The sequence below is a fragment of the Hermetia illucens genome, chromosome 4 (assembly GCF_905115235.1).
Source record: "Hermetia illucens chromosome 4, iHerIll2.2.curated.20191125, whole genome shotgun sequence".
Taxonomy (NCBI): Eukaryota; Metazoa; Arthropoda; class Insecta; order Diptera; family Stratiomyidae; genus Hermetia; species Hermetia illucens.
In genome coordinates this window covers 91,471,492-91,485,724 of record NC_051852.1, presented here as the reverse complement: position 1 = coordinate 91,485,724, position 14,233 = coordinate 91,471,492, and the positions used below count along the sequence as shown (strand labels likewise).

Genomic DNA, 14,233 nt, shown 5'->3' with positions numbered 1-14,233 from the left:
GTAGCAAGATAGCATGGAGTCGATCATCTTCACAAGCTGGAGTGAAGAGGAGCCTGGCGTCTTCAGATCTCAGACGAAAATACTTCTACTTTACTCCAAGGAAGAATCTGCAAACTCTCTGCCTCTGGAGAATATTCGCATAAGCGTGCGAACACGGGAGGCTAATGAATAGGTGATGCCCGGGGATATTACAGTGGGTCTTACAAAAGGCATGGGTGCTCGGAATTGTTCTTCCCCACTAAACGAAACTATATAATAATAATAAATACTCCTTGTGTCAAATAAATAACTAGAAATCGTTATGCAAAGCATGTCACCTTAAGTGTAGCTGAAAGGTCGCAAATTACGATTGTTTAATTTAAAAATAGATTACATATACATGTAGGTGCATCTGACTAATTGCCGTTTTCTCTGTTTCATTTTTTCCATGGAATATGTATGCATGGAATAATAAGCCGGAAGTATGTTGGCAATTCTGCTGGGAAACTAATAATTTATTCTCATCACAAACCTGTCGTTTGTGTATATTACAAAAATGTGACAATGGTCACATAAAATAATGCCAACATATTTCAGGGATGATTTTGAATTCATTCAGTGAAAAGTGAATTCAGGGTGTAAGATGAATTTTTGTGATGATTCAGATGATTGAGTTTTTGTTTATAATTCTTGCTAGTGAAACTGGACCCTGAAATACTGAACTGAACTCTAAAAACCAATCAGAATAACATCGAATGAATGCACATGAAAATATGAGTAAAAAACAAGTTATCAAAGCTTCAAATCTTTTTGTACACTGACTATGCAAATACAATATCAAATAGATATTATGTATCATGCGTTTACATAATAAGTTACCTTCAATTTAACCGGAAAAGAAAAACTCCTAAGCCCTACAAGATACAATAATATAAATAACTTGTTGACTTGTCGCTCGGAGTTATTTTTAAATCAAAGACATGTCATCACGTTAAGAAGACTTCATTCCGAACGCTTTCACCGACATTTTCCAATAAAATGCATCTCGATGCAAAACACAGTCATCTATGATAAACCCAATTATATACAGGTTCTATTATCAATGATGTAGTATGCCCAAGTTCAGTGATATAACTCACGTGCCCATATTTCCTCACCGGGATTCCCTCGAGTGAAAATTCACCAAAACCATTTACATATTTAGTAACAACTTTATTGTCGAGTAATAGCGAAAAGTTTATCTGAACGAGAATTATTTATATTGACCTCTAAAAGTGCTGCCTCAAGAGTATCAACGCACCGTTTCCCTACCTGGTACGTAGCAGGTGTGAGGTGGGTGTGTGAAAAATAATAAATGGCCATTTCGACTTGAAAATCACGTTTCACGTTTCTATCGTTTGTGTGTCTTATTTTTTTGCGGTTTTACAAATAATAATAGGCAAACGTCTAGCATAGAAGCCAAACCGGTAATTAATTGCATTCTGAGTTGTTACCTTTTGATGGGAGTCTTAGACGAAAAAGCTATTCTGAGCCATGCTCTGTCTTGGATTAATTTTTAATTATGGATACATACCTTATGTACGCGAATGTGGGCATTTATCTTTGTTGATTGAGTTTAATATATCAGCTTGAACTTCAAAAGAAGATTATATCCAGGTTTCCATTGGCTTCATATTGAGAATCTATGACGCCATTTGGCATGTCAACGAATTGTGCACTCTGCGTAATATTTACTAAAATTTGCGTAAGACATTCATCTTTTTCCAAGAAGATATGACTTTGAATACGTATATTTAATATTTTCTAGTTGAAGACCTAAAGTCATCGGTTTCGATTGTCTGTGATAATAAGAAAAGGCGATAATATGGCACGGATAATGGTTAACTATAATAGAAGATAGCAGTGCCACTATATGCAGGTACCTTTCAGGCAAATTATTCAGTTTGAATTCGGCAGCTTCGCTTCTATCAATTACTATGTTAGGGAATTCATCTAAACTTATGTGGGTGTTTCTGCTTATTGTGATACATATTCAGTGGATGACGAACATTGTAGCATTGGAATTTGGAAGTGAAAGATTTAAATATTTATAAGCAGAATACCATTTCGCAGAGTCCATAAAGTAAATTTATTGCAATGGATTTGCATGCCTGCATAGTGGTGACCTTTGCTATCATATAAATTTGAAGATACATCTATTTTAATTTACTTATGTCTAAAATTGTGCATTTGAGTATGTCATTCTGCAGAGTGCTCACGGTTTTTGAATAAAATTATGATAAAAGAAAAATGTGTGCCTGTGGAGAAATGGAGCATCAAGGTTTCTCATATGTCACCCATTGCCCGGTAAATCCCCCATCATCATTCACTATAATTAAGAACTTAGAAAAAACGTTCTAAACTTGCTGAAATATGAGGACACCCGCAGCTATGTAAATTAATTTGTTTTGCATCATAATTTTCCAAAAAGAACATTTATATGTGTGACCCGGTGGAGATATTTCAAATTCCCCTTTATGCACCTGGGTCCATTGTGTTTAGTGGTAACCCCCAAATTCGTACCTGAACCGCAAGGTCTCTGCTGCAGAGCACGTCTGCACCTAAAGCTTAATAGTTCCTATTTGTTGCAAGCAAACAGATGAGAGCATTTAAAAAAAAGTTAAATGAAAAAAATAATTATACTTTGCGGTGAAAACGGCAAATCTATGAGATAAGGTAGCTAGTTTTGTTTGTGTTAGGCACACAAATTGGGAATGGGATAAAAAATAATTACCTGCCCTTCAGATAAGAATTACATCGTTATCTCCTTCTAATCCTGAGGATTAAATATATATGATAGAAGAGCGTTGGACTGAAAATTTCAATTTGGTAGACCTTCCCCTGAAAAATTAGTTTTCAATCACATAGATGATGTACGTTCGACGGTATACTTTTAGATTGCGTCCTCATAAACTTCAGATCAAACATTGATCTGAACACTAAAAGCACAGTGTTCGATTGATAATACGACGATTGAGTAATCTGATAGGTAGGCTGGACAGCGTCGGTACCTTTAAAAAAACGATTTTCTGAAAACATTATTTTCTCACCTGTAGAAATAACGTGGAATATATTATTAAGATTTGTAAGCTCTGTAGATGTATGTGTCGCTTATTTTTAGAGCACGCGCATATTATGAACTTCTTTTCTTGAAAATATGATACGTTTTTTAGACTGGTCGATATGATTGCCAAAAATCTATTCGAGCGATTTGGCTCAAATTTTGAGGGATTGTTCTACACATGTATAGTTATAGCTCGTAGTAGAATCACAATTTTTATTCATCTTAAATTCAAAAAGTGTCAAAAAGTTTGAAATGGCGCCATTTTGCTTTTCCTTACCCTTACCTTATACTTCGATATTCATTTTTTTTGTCAGCGTTTCCAGAACTGAAATGTAATGGCTTTTCGTCAACCAAATAAGAAAGTATTTATGACGTACCGATATATCGGGCAAAAAAAGAAACAGTCATAAAGTAACATCTTCAATTTTTTATCCTTTTCGTTACTTTTTTTGGTCGAAAAAAAAACGTGCTCAAAGTAATTTTCTTAGTTCATGGTTGATTTATTGTGTTGCCAGAAAACGATTGTCTGAAGAGCTGAGGGCCCTTATCGTTAAGGCGGTTCAAAAGGCTCTAGTCAGAAAGTAGTTACTAAGGCATTCAGTATTCCACAGTCCGATTCCGTAATACGAACTTCGGTCCGAAAATATCCGCTTAAAATTGTGTACAGATTACGCCGACAAGTTGAGAATCACGACAGATACGACTAGAAATACTGAGTGGTGAACAATGAAACTTTTTTTTTGTCCGTCTCTGTCATCCGAAAGCCATTAATATTGAAAAAAATTGTCGCATAAGATTATGATTCTTGAAAAAGCACATTTAATGAAATGGCAGTTCCGGTATTCAAAATTTATGTTGTTTTTAACAAATTGAATTTGTTATGTTCGACTATTCTTTGGAAAACGCTACTAAGTCAAATGCCAGGTGCCGGCGGTCAAACATGGAGGCAAATCCATAAAGGTACGGTTTTCCTTTTCTTGTGATACAGTTGACCCAATATTTAAGGTTGTAATTGGATTGGATTTTTATGCACTTCTTTCTTTCTCTTCAGCCTTTGTCCCGTTCACAAGCAGGGTCGGCTCGTCGTGATCGGCTTCGCCATTTGGCTCTATCGAATGCCTGATCTGGGTGCAATCTCGAGGCTTTCAAATCCCCATCCAGCGTATCAAGCCACCGTTGCTTAGGTCTGCCTTTTGGTCGTTTATCATCGACTTCGATGTTCAGACCAATCTTTGCAAGTGAATTCTCGTTTGCACGAATTGCGTGACCATACCATCGAAGACGCCTCTCTCGCAACTTTTCCACTATCGGTGCAACCCCATAACGATCGCGGATATCCTCATTTCGGATGTGATCTAAACGTGTGACGCCACTAGTCCAACGTAGCTCCACTACCGCAAGACGCCGTTCATTGTCTTTTATGGTCGGCCAACACTCAGAACCATAGAGAGCGACTGGACGGACGACATTGCGGTAAATTTTAGATTTGAGACGTTCGTTGATACGTCGATCACAAAGGACACCAGTTGTGGAACGCCACTTCATCCAGGTTGCGTTAATGCGTGAAGCAATTTAATAACGCAGCTCTCCATTGGCTGATAGCGTTGACCCGAGGTATTTAAATCGCTCAGTTCTGGGCAGATCACTGCCGCTGACAGTGATTGTGCCTGTTTCATGGGGATCGGTCGTCAAAAATTCAGTTTTGTTTAAATTCAATCTGAGACCGTGTTGCATGAGGCGATTATTCCATTTTTGAACAAGTTGCTCCAGATCATTTTTGCTATCAGATGTTTTCCTACATCATCTGCATAAAGCAGTCTGTAGGGCGCTGGACGTTGGGTATCCCGTGTGACGGTGTCCATAACAAGGACAAAGAGGAGTGGTGAGAGGGCACTTCCTTGATGAACTCCAACAGATACACGAAGCGGTTTTGATACACCCGCCATACTTCGAACTTTACTTTTCGGATCGTGGTAGAGCAATTGAACCCAGCGCACGAGTTCTTCTGGCACGAAGTGTTGTCGTAAAGCATACCAGATGAGTTCGTGTGGTACACGGTCAAACGCTTTCTCTAGATCTAGAAAGGCAATGTAAAGAGGGCGATGCTTCTCACGGTGTTTCTCCATGAGTAACCGCGCAGCGTGTATTGCGTCAGTAGTTCCGCAGTTCTTGACAAATCCGGCTTGATTCACGGTTATTTCAACGATTTCGCGAATACGGTTGTCAAGAATGCGTTCAAAAATCTTCATGGTGTGGGAAAGTAACCGGATCGGACGGTAATTTGAACATTCTGCTGGGCTACCTTTCTTTTTCCATATTGGAGCAGTGGTACTTTCTTGCCAGTCAGATGGTGTTCTTCCTTCCTGAATAACCCGGTTAAAGAATTCACTGAGCCACAGTGTTGGGTCCCAGCTCTTCGCTTTCCAGAGCTCAGATGCGATGTCGTCAGGTCCTGTTGCTTTCCCCGATTTCATTTGTTTGATTGCCTCCTCGACTTCAGTTGCGCTGACTGGTGGAACTGCTCCAAATGTCGGCAATGATTAAGGAAGTGGAGGATGAGCACTACAATAATACAAAAGCTTTCCTCTCGAGGGACGAAGACTTGACTGTGTAACTGACAGCAACATGAAAGCCCTCAAAATCCCACACAAACCCCATCGAAAATCTTTGGAGAATGGTTGACAAAAAGATCAGGGAACATAATTTCGCAAAAACAACTGGTCTATACAATGCCATTCAGAAACAGTGCGCGAGACCTACAATGGATCTGTTTGTTTGGCTTATGACTTCATGTTTCGTTGTTGTGCATTATTGCGAAATGATATGCGACAGAATACTGAAGTTTCAATTTGCATACTTGTCGATTTTTTCACTTTTGTTAAAAATTCATATTTCAGATGAGTGAGCATGTTTTTTTTGCCCAAAAAATTGAAGAAAACGTGCTTACTTTATGACTGTTTTTCCAAAAATCATACATAACATATAACATAAAGATTGAAAATCTATTCATTCTTTAACGAAAAACATCTTCAAAAACTATGAGCACGTTTTTCTCCGGCAATGTATGTTTTGTTCTTGACTTGTAGTTTCCTTTTATATGACAGAATCTTTGCGTCAAATGGAGAGATGAGAGGCCTGGTGATTTGACAAGTGAATACAACATTTGGCGTTTTCGGTAGATTACTACGACGTAGGAAACCGTAATAGAATAAGAAAATTTCTTTTAATAATTATCTGAGTGAACTTGTTAGCAGTAATGAAGGGAACAAATGGTTCCCGAAATATCGGTTTTTGCAAATAAAAATCAACACTAGCGGATAGCATAATCAAGTTTTTATTATTTTAAATTTTAACGATTGATAATGCACCAGGTTTGAAGAAAACTTTGAAATAAAGTGCAAAACTTCAAGCGGAAGAAGTTCTATATTTGTCATTTTGGCAACTGCAGGATCGCGGTGGTTTATTGTTGTCCAAATCGCCTAATTTCCATTCTTCCAAAAGGAGTGGAACGATTGGCAGATCGCTTCAAGGATATGTATGTACATGAATTCCTAATTAACTCTTCCACCGAAGGAGTCACGCCTATCTGAAATTCACAGGGCAACTAAACATTAAGAAGGCATTATCTGAGAAGAAATTCGTTTAGACAAATTTAGACACATTCATGGCCAACTATTAATCGTCCGCAGCCATTTGTGATATGAAAAGGCGATACATTGCTAGAATAGGAGACCTAAACGGAAGGAAATTAATTGGGGCAAAGTGTCGTGGAATCGTATATTTATATCGTATATTTTCCCTGCTTATTGACCAAGGCCTATAGCTTCTATGCGATGAGTTTTTCCATGTATGTACTGTATTCTGCAAATAACTCACATTTCGAATCTAAAATTTACTGCAGTATCGTTCGTCCTGTCGTCCTCTATGGTTCTGCGTGTTGGCTGTGTAATAGAGATGAGGATATTACACTGAACTAGTGGCGTAACACATCTTGATCACATCTGAAATGAGGATACTCACGATCGATATGGGATTGCACCGATGATGGCAAAAAATGCGAGAGAGGCGTTTTCGAAGGAATGGTCACAGTATATCTAATAGTAAGTTCCCACACTCAATGGACTTCCGACTATATTGCCGAAGGGATAAGCTTCCCCATTACATTCGCAAGTTCGGTGCATTTAGCGTGGTACTACCTATTACCATACTTGTGAACGGGACAAAGGTTAAAGAAAAAGAAGAAGACTTGCGGGGGGCTAGACTTGCGGTTTCGTGCACGGCAGAGGCGACTCATCAAACGCTGGCTCACCTCTGCCCTGGGACCAGCGTGATCGAAATGGCAACAAGGCACTATTTATTTCCTTATATAAATTCAAAAAATACGACATGTGTATGAATTATATTCAGGACAAAATCGTCCAATAAAATGCAGGTCTAAAGCCGGCCGAAGTTAAACAAAACTTTGTTTAGAAATTCAGATATTCCTGATTCTGCCATACACGGCTGTTATTTTTTACTGACAGTGAATGCTTGTTAAATTCAATTATTTATTTTCGCAGTGGCCTTCGAAGTTATTCACTTGGAGATGAAGTAGAAAGGAACTAATGGCGCACATAGGCTTGGCATAAATGAAGATTTGATAAGGGGATAATTTTACACTCTCTCTGATGAAAATTCCTTTATTTTTCTTGTTTCTGTAGGCGGCTTTAGTTCTTTTGCCTTGGTGTAACGGGACGGGATTAGCTTTTGCATCGATTGTTGTGTGTAATTTTTCGGAGCCAAGAATAGTCCGTAATACAATCGTGTGTTAAGCAAGAACTTCCTTCAACAGCTGCAAAATAGAATTTCGAATTGAAATTTCCAAACCAAACAGTTACTAATATATACATACAAGAATATCTGAGAGTGGCAAAACTGACCTTCACAAATAGTCAAAAGAGAGGTCCACAGCAGTACTAGAGATAACTACGAACTGCGGTAATTGAAAGGAGATAGCCAGGATGAAACCGATGATGAATTCACCCAAAGTGATAGAACTAACAGAAACTGGCAGAAATTGGTCTTTTCGATAACGACTTTTGACAATAGTTTACGGATTTCTGCAAGATGCACGGGTTATTGGTGGCACATTATTCGAGAAAAAGATTTGACGCAAGGTTAGTTGTTTTACACCGACTGATATCGACCATATCGTTCTAGCCAACAGATTTGATACTTGACAACCCCAGGAAGGAAGGTAAACCTTAGAATAGCAGTGATACTAATGAGTGGAGGGCTATCTAAATCGGAAAAGATTAACATTATCTTTAACATTCCCAAATGATTGATACCAAGGAATAGCATGATAACGAAGTTTCACTTTGACAAGACATTTGAAACACAACGGAGTAGCAGAACAAACTGGGAGAGCGTGACAGTGACCTTCGGCTTAAACCAGCAACTGCTTGGCTATAACACTGACGTATTCCTCATAACAGAAGGAGCGAGTGTAGGGATCATTGGTGCAAGGAAAACACTAGCATATCTCAGGAAATAGATGCCATAGATACATGTGTCTTTTCCAACTTCCAAAGGAGCACAACATTGCTGTTCTGACCGAAAGTGTTATAAAAGCACTTGGTTTGAACCAGGTAAATTCTAAACTGGTACGCTCGGCCCCCACAATGAGGTCTCCATACTCTATATTTCAGTACTGGGTTAGAAGGCAATTTGGCCCCAGAACCATTTTGTGGAATCGGAAAGGGGTTCATTGTCAACTTCCTTTGACATTCATCTTGATAATTTTGAAAGCTTCGTGTCTAAAGATTACCTGCAAGACCTGTGTTATGCTTGATTCTTGATCCTTATGGACGCAACTAAAAAATATTGAATCCAATTGAAAATAGAACTCTGAAGAGAATCGGGACCTAGCGTGATGGTCAGAATTTCTCACCATTATCAAGCTGTAGAAGTTACGGTGGGTCAACCACGTCCAATGCATGTATAAAAATTGAATATTTAACAAGATATGCGAGGGAGAACCCAAAGGACGAAGACCAGAAGGAAACGTTGGGCAGATTCAATAAACGAAGATAGTGATGCACACTCGAATTCAAGAACCAAGGCCCGAAACTGGCTGTAGAGCATTAACGAGAAGGGCAAGAAAAAGCTCATAAAGTACCGTGACATAACCTTTGTAATGTGAAATATCTACTTTCTACTGGAAGAGCCAAAACTGATCATGCCACCAATAGAAGAATAATCTTCTGCGAGTGAGTCAGTGATATACTCGCTTGAGAAAGCTTACTGAATTTTGACGTGAAGAATATCTAGTTAATCTACTGCACCTGCTCCCAGAGTTTCTCATCTTCACTGCAAAGGAAACATTTGCAATAAATAGAATAAAAATAACATTATAAATATTAAAATCTTTGAAAAGCATTCGTAAAATGAGCAAACACGATGCTATTACAATTGCAAGAAGTGTGTCCGAGATATTTTATATTATAATTTCCAGTTATAATCGATGTGGAAACTGTTTTTTTTTTTTTTGGAAGAAAATATAAAAAACGAAAACAACTAATTTGCCGTTGCGGATCTTGAGGAATAAGAGTCAGAAAATCATACTCCAACCACTTAGGACGCCCCATTATTCGCTTGTTGTGAACGTTTCCGTTCGATTATATGTAGATAGTTGGTTATGATTTTCTCAGGATTTTTGAATCTTTTCATCTTGGTGGATTCGTTTTAGAGAACGTAAAGAGTAAAACTGAATAGCAGAGTCAGAGTTATAGATGCTTGATATTTTATTTCTGATAACAGAACAATAGTTATATCTTGGAAACAGGCAAAAATAAAAAAATAATCTAAATTCGCGCGTTTTGGAACGCTATCTTGAACAATATAACAATTATACTAAATGAGAGAGAGCAGAAGCCACTAATTTAGTGGTGATAAGACCAATTGTCAGTGGAGTCTTCGCATCATGATTATCATTCTACTCTTTATTTTTTTGTTATTTTCTGATAGAAGACGATTGTAAAAGTGGAAATATATCACGAGCTACAGATACATAAAATAAAAACCTTTATAAGATGCCTTCAAAATTTCAACTTGTTCACGATATTTCCTGAAAAACAAATATTACAAGGAAATTATTGTAGATAGTCGGCACCGCATTCACTTGAATCGCGCACTATAAATGTCGGAAATGAACAATCTCCAGAGACATATACTAAGTATATTGTAAATATAGTACGAATTACAAAATTACAGTTTTAGCGATCACTTCTACTGGTACTGCAGTGTTTTTATTTATCAATATTATCTTGGTCTGAATAAAATCATTCAGATTCCGAATAACTTTTCCGTAATTTAGTACTTGATTATGCAAAATCACAGATGATAGATAGGAAGTGGTCGTGTGATTGCTTACAGTATCGCAACGAACAACTGATTGGAAATAACTAATGAACCACAAACTCAGTCTCCAGACTATTTCTTACTATCTAAAGCTTGGAGTTTAGTTAATTTAATAATACGATTATTTTTCAAAATTAAAGCTGCGCACGACACGTCCGACTTCGAGTCGCAGTCGCGAGTACTAAGTTTCAAATCAACCTAATGCCTTTTCTTAAATACTAAAAATAATACACTGAAGTTTTGGTATTGCTATCCCTGTCTATCTATTTCATTATTGTATCTGTGGCTTGAGGGATACATTTTATTTCAAAGTGTTTGTAATATGGAATTCATTTTAAATTTATAAAAAAAGTAATAAAAACCGTGCAGCTATCCACATTATGCATAAACTCAGAGCTGATGCATTAATCTGCTGATCTCAGCTCAGAGAGAGACGTAGCCGGGATTAATTAAAGCTAATTCGTTATCAATAAGATAGCTTTTTCTTCAATAAAAGTTAGCTTTGTTCTCTCAGATTTTAAATTATTCTTTTTACATTTCCGAGAAAATTAATGAAATTTTGTGGACATGTTATAATAAAAATGCCATGAATGATAGGTAATTGAGGTGTTTTATGATAATCTGATGTATACTTTGATGGCATTGTTAGCAGAAGATACATAGTATGAACAAATTTACAAACAATTTGTATTCCGCATGTAATATATAAAAGTGGCTGAAAATTGCTACGCAGCATTTTGCATGCTATGGGCAATTTAATCCAATAAAAATAATAAAAGTACCGATTCAGTTGAGAAAAATTATTAAATGTGAAGGGTTCAAATTGGGTGTTAAATTATTTCCCGATATTTTAAATAGGGTTGAAGGGTTCCTGATACATCAGTTATGTTTTTCTAACTAGTATTTGTTTTGTTGTATCACCTTTGCTTAAAAAATTCAGAATAATTTTTCAACCCTTAAGGGCTGTTTAGATGTGGATAAAATGGCTGGTCACCGTAATATGCTCATACAGGATAAAACCGCCGGGCCCTACGGTCTCCCCACAGAGTTATCGCTGCAGCTCCAGTTTCCGCGCTTCAACTACTATCACTCCTACGGATATTTTGTGGGTCGGAGACCTTTCCCAGAGAGTGAAAAAAGGGATGATGGTTAAGATACCGTTTTGAGTGTAACTATTAGAGGGGCATCTGCGTTCTCCCGTCTGTCGCAAAGATAATAGCTAAAATAATCCTGGAACGCATCAAAGAACTCCTCGAGAGCTTGATCGAAAGGGAGTAGGTTGGTTAACGCTCCGCACATCATCACCCTACGGAACATTTTTGAGCAGTGCGCGGAATTTACACCTATGCTTCACCTACCCTTCATCGATTTCGAGATAGCGTGAACAGGGAGTGTATCTGGCGTGCTCTATGCAGGAGGGACATTCCAGAGAACTAACGTTCTCAGAGCAACATTTGAGGGCGCAAATTGTTCGTCAACACATGTGCACCGTATCATTGGAATACGTTGGTCGAATACTATTTCAAACGAAGAACTTAGTGGGCGATTCCATTACTGGCTATGCCAATATGACAGAGCAAAGCTAGTAACCTGGATAGGAATGCCCATTAAAGTGACAGATGTTTCCAGCTTGAATGTGAAGATAGATTGCCAGCTTCTGTTTTCATTTCCTTTTCCAGGTTATAAGTTACACGGTTTTTTTGAGGTTATTATTAAAAATTATAGGGCCTACAAATAAGTTCTGTCGGTTTTTTCTTTAAATTTGAAGCTTTATTGTGAAAAATTGGTTATACATTCATTGTTTAAAGTATTGCCCATCGCTAGCCACAACTTTCTTCCATCTTTCAGACAATTCATAGATACCATCGCGCCAGAAATTGGCCTGCTTGGCCGCTATCCACTCATCGAGCCATTTTTTGAGTTCGTCGTTCGTCGTCAGCCAAGCCATGCTGCATCGACCGGAACAAATGGTAATCAGAAGGAGCAATGTCTGGAGAGTACGGCGGGTGGGGTAGGACTTCCCATTTCAACGTTTCTAGATAGGTTTAAACGGGCTGTGCAACATGTGGACGAGCATTGTCATGTTGCAAAATAACTTTATCATGCCTTTGCTGGTATTGCGGCCGTTTTTTCTTGAGTTCGCGGCTCAAACGCATCATTTGACGTCGGTAGAGTTTGCCCTTGACCGTTTTGTTCGGTTTTAGCAGCTCATAGTATACCACACCCAGCTGGTCCCACCATATACACGGCATGATCTTCTCGCCATGAATATTCGCTTTGGCCGTCGATGATGAGGCATGGCCGGGGTATCCCCACGTTGCCCGACGCTTGGGATTATCGTAATGGATCCACTTTTCATCGCCAGTAACTATTCGATGCAAAAAACCCTTCCTTTCTTGTCGTTGGAGCAGATGTTCGCACGTGAAAAAACGACGTTCGACGTCTCTTGGCTTCAGTTCATACGCAACCCAACTTCCGACCTTTCGGATCATTGCCGTTGCTTTTAAACGGTTGGAAATGGCTTGCTGAGTGACTCCAAGTGTTTTTCCAAGTTCTTATTCCGTTTGCGATGGATCTTGGGCGAGCAATGCCTCTAATTCTTCATCTTCAAAAATTGTTGGCCGTCCGGCGCGCTCTTCGTCTTCCAAGTCAAAATTTCCACTTTTAAACCGTCCAAACCACCTCTGACACGTTCGCTCAGATAGAGCATGGTCACCATAAACTTCCACCAAAATGCGATGACTTTCGGTTGCTTGTTTCTTCATATTGAAATAATGAAGTAGAACTCCCCGCAAAAACACATTATTTGGTACAAAATTGGCCATTTTCGTTGATGAAAAAAGTATTGTTGTTTACACTTCAATTAAATAATTTATACTGACGTTTGTGCCTATTGACAGTAGCTTTCCGATGAATGTTTGGAAATGTGGATCAATGGAATAAAAAACAAGCTACGCCATCTATTGTGAAAACCGACAGAACTTATTTGTAGGCCTAATAATGTTGCTTATTCAAAATCGATGTTACCGCAGAAACCTAAAAAGGTGACGAAATTGACTATGAAGGTCCGCCCACAATCATTGCAGCTCCACGGAAGTGTTTCATCGGTATGCACTTTAAGTCTCTGCGCTAGGTTGGCAATATGGAGGAGACACCACATTCCCTCTCACTTTATCAACGAAATTCCATGTGCCATTTAGCCGATGTATGGGACCACACCGGTGTCTTTAATACAAAATGAGATATAGGAGGACAATTATGCGAAGCTTGAAATGGAAAATAATAATGCCGGTCGACCGCATGTGTGCAGTCGGAAAAACCGACCCGAGTGCCACGATCGAGAGGGACGATTCACATTGAATTGCGTGCTCAATCGATGTTTTCCCTGCTTCAAACCTTCAGGAGGGGCCACACTTAGGGTTCCCACATATGGTTAGTATGAGCTCTGCGAAAGTTAGGGAGAAGCGGAAAGAGCAAATCCTAAAATCAATTATTTTGGAAAACCGGCCAAAAAGAACAAAATCTGAAGTACCAAACTTTAAATATGTATAGTTGTTCTATGTTTCAATGAAACTTGTTTACAATCAAATAATAGGGTTGTACCTAATCAAAAAACAATCTTTACGTTTCATTGATATGTAGGCAAAATAATTAAAGTTGTTGAAAATTTATTTTTCTGCATTTTGGGAATTTAAAGGAAATCCCCCTTAGTTGAATCGTATAGGTACAAAGTAATATACGTGTAAGCAA

General features: G+C 38.3%; 1 protein-coding gene across 13 annotated transcripts in view; it reads right to left on the bottom strand.

Moving 5' to 3' along the window:
• Positions 1-14,233, bottom strand: part of LOC119653447 (trehalase) — a 196,209-nt gene that overhangs the window by 70,812 nt on the left and 111,164 nt on the right. The window contains exon 1 of one of the 13 annotated variants that reach the window (XM_038058045.1): positions 10,147-10,657. The exons of 7 other annotated variants lie outside the window; for them this stretch is intronic. The gene's annotated coding sequence lies outside the window, so the exon portion shown is untranslated. Of the gene's footprint in view, positions 1-10,146; positions 10,658-14,233 lie in introns of those variants that run through there. 5 more of the 13 variants (XM_038058044.1, XM_038058046.1, XM_038058048.1 and 2 more) reach the window with 5 other exon arrangements.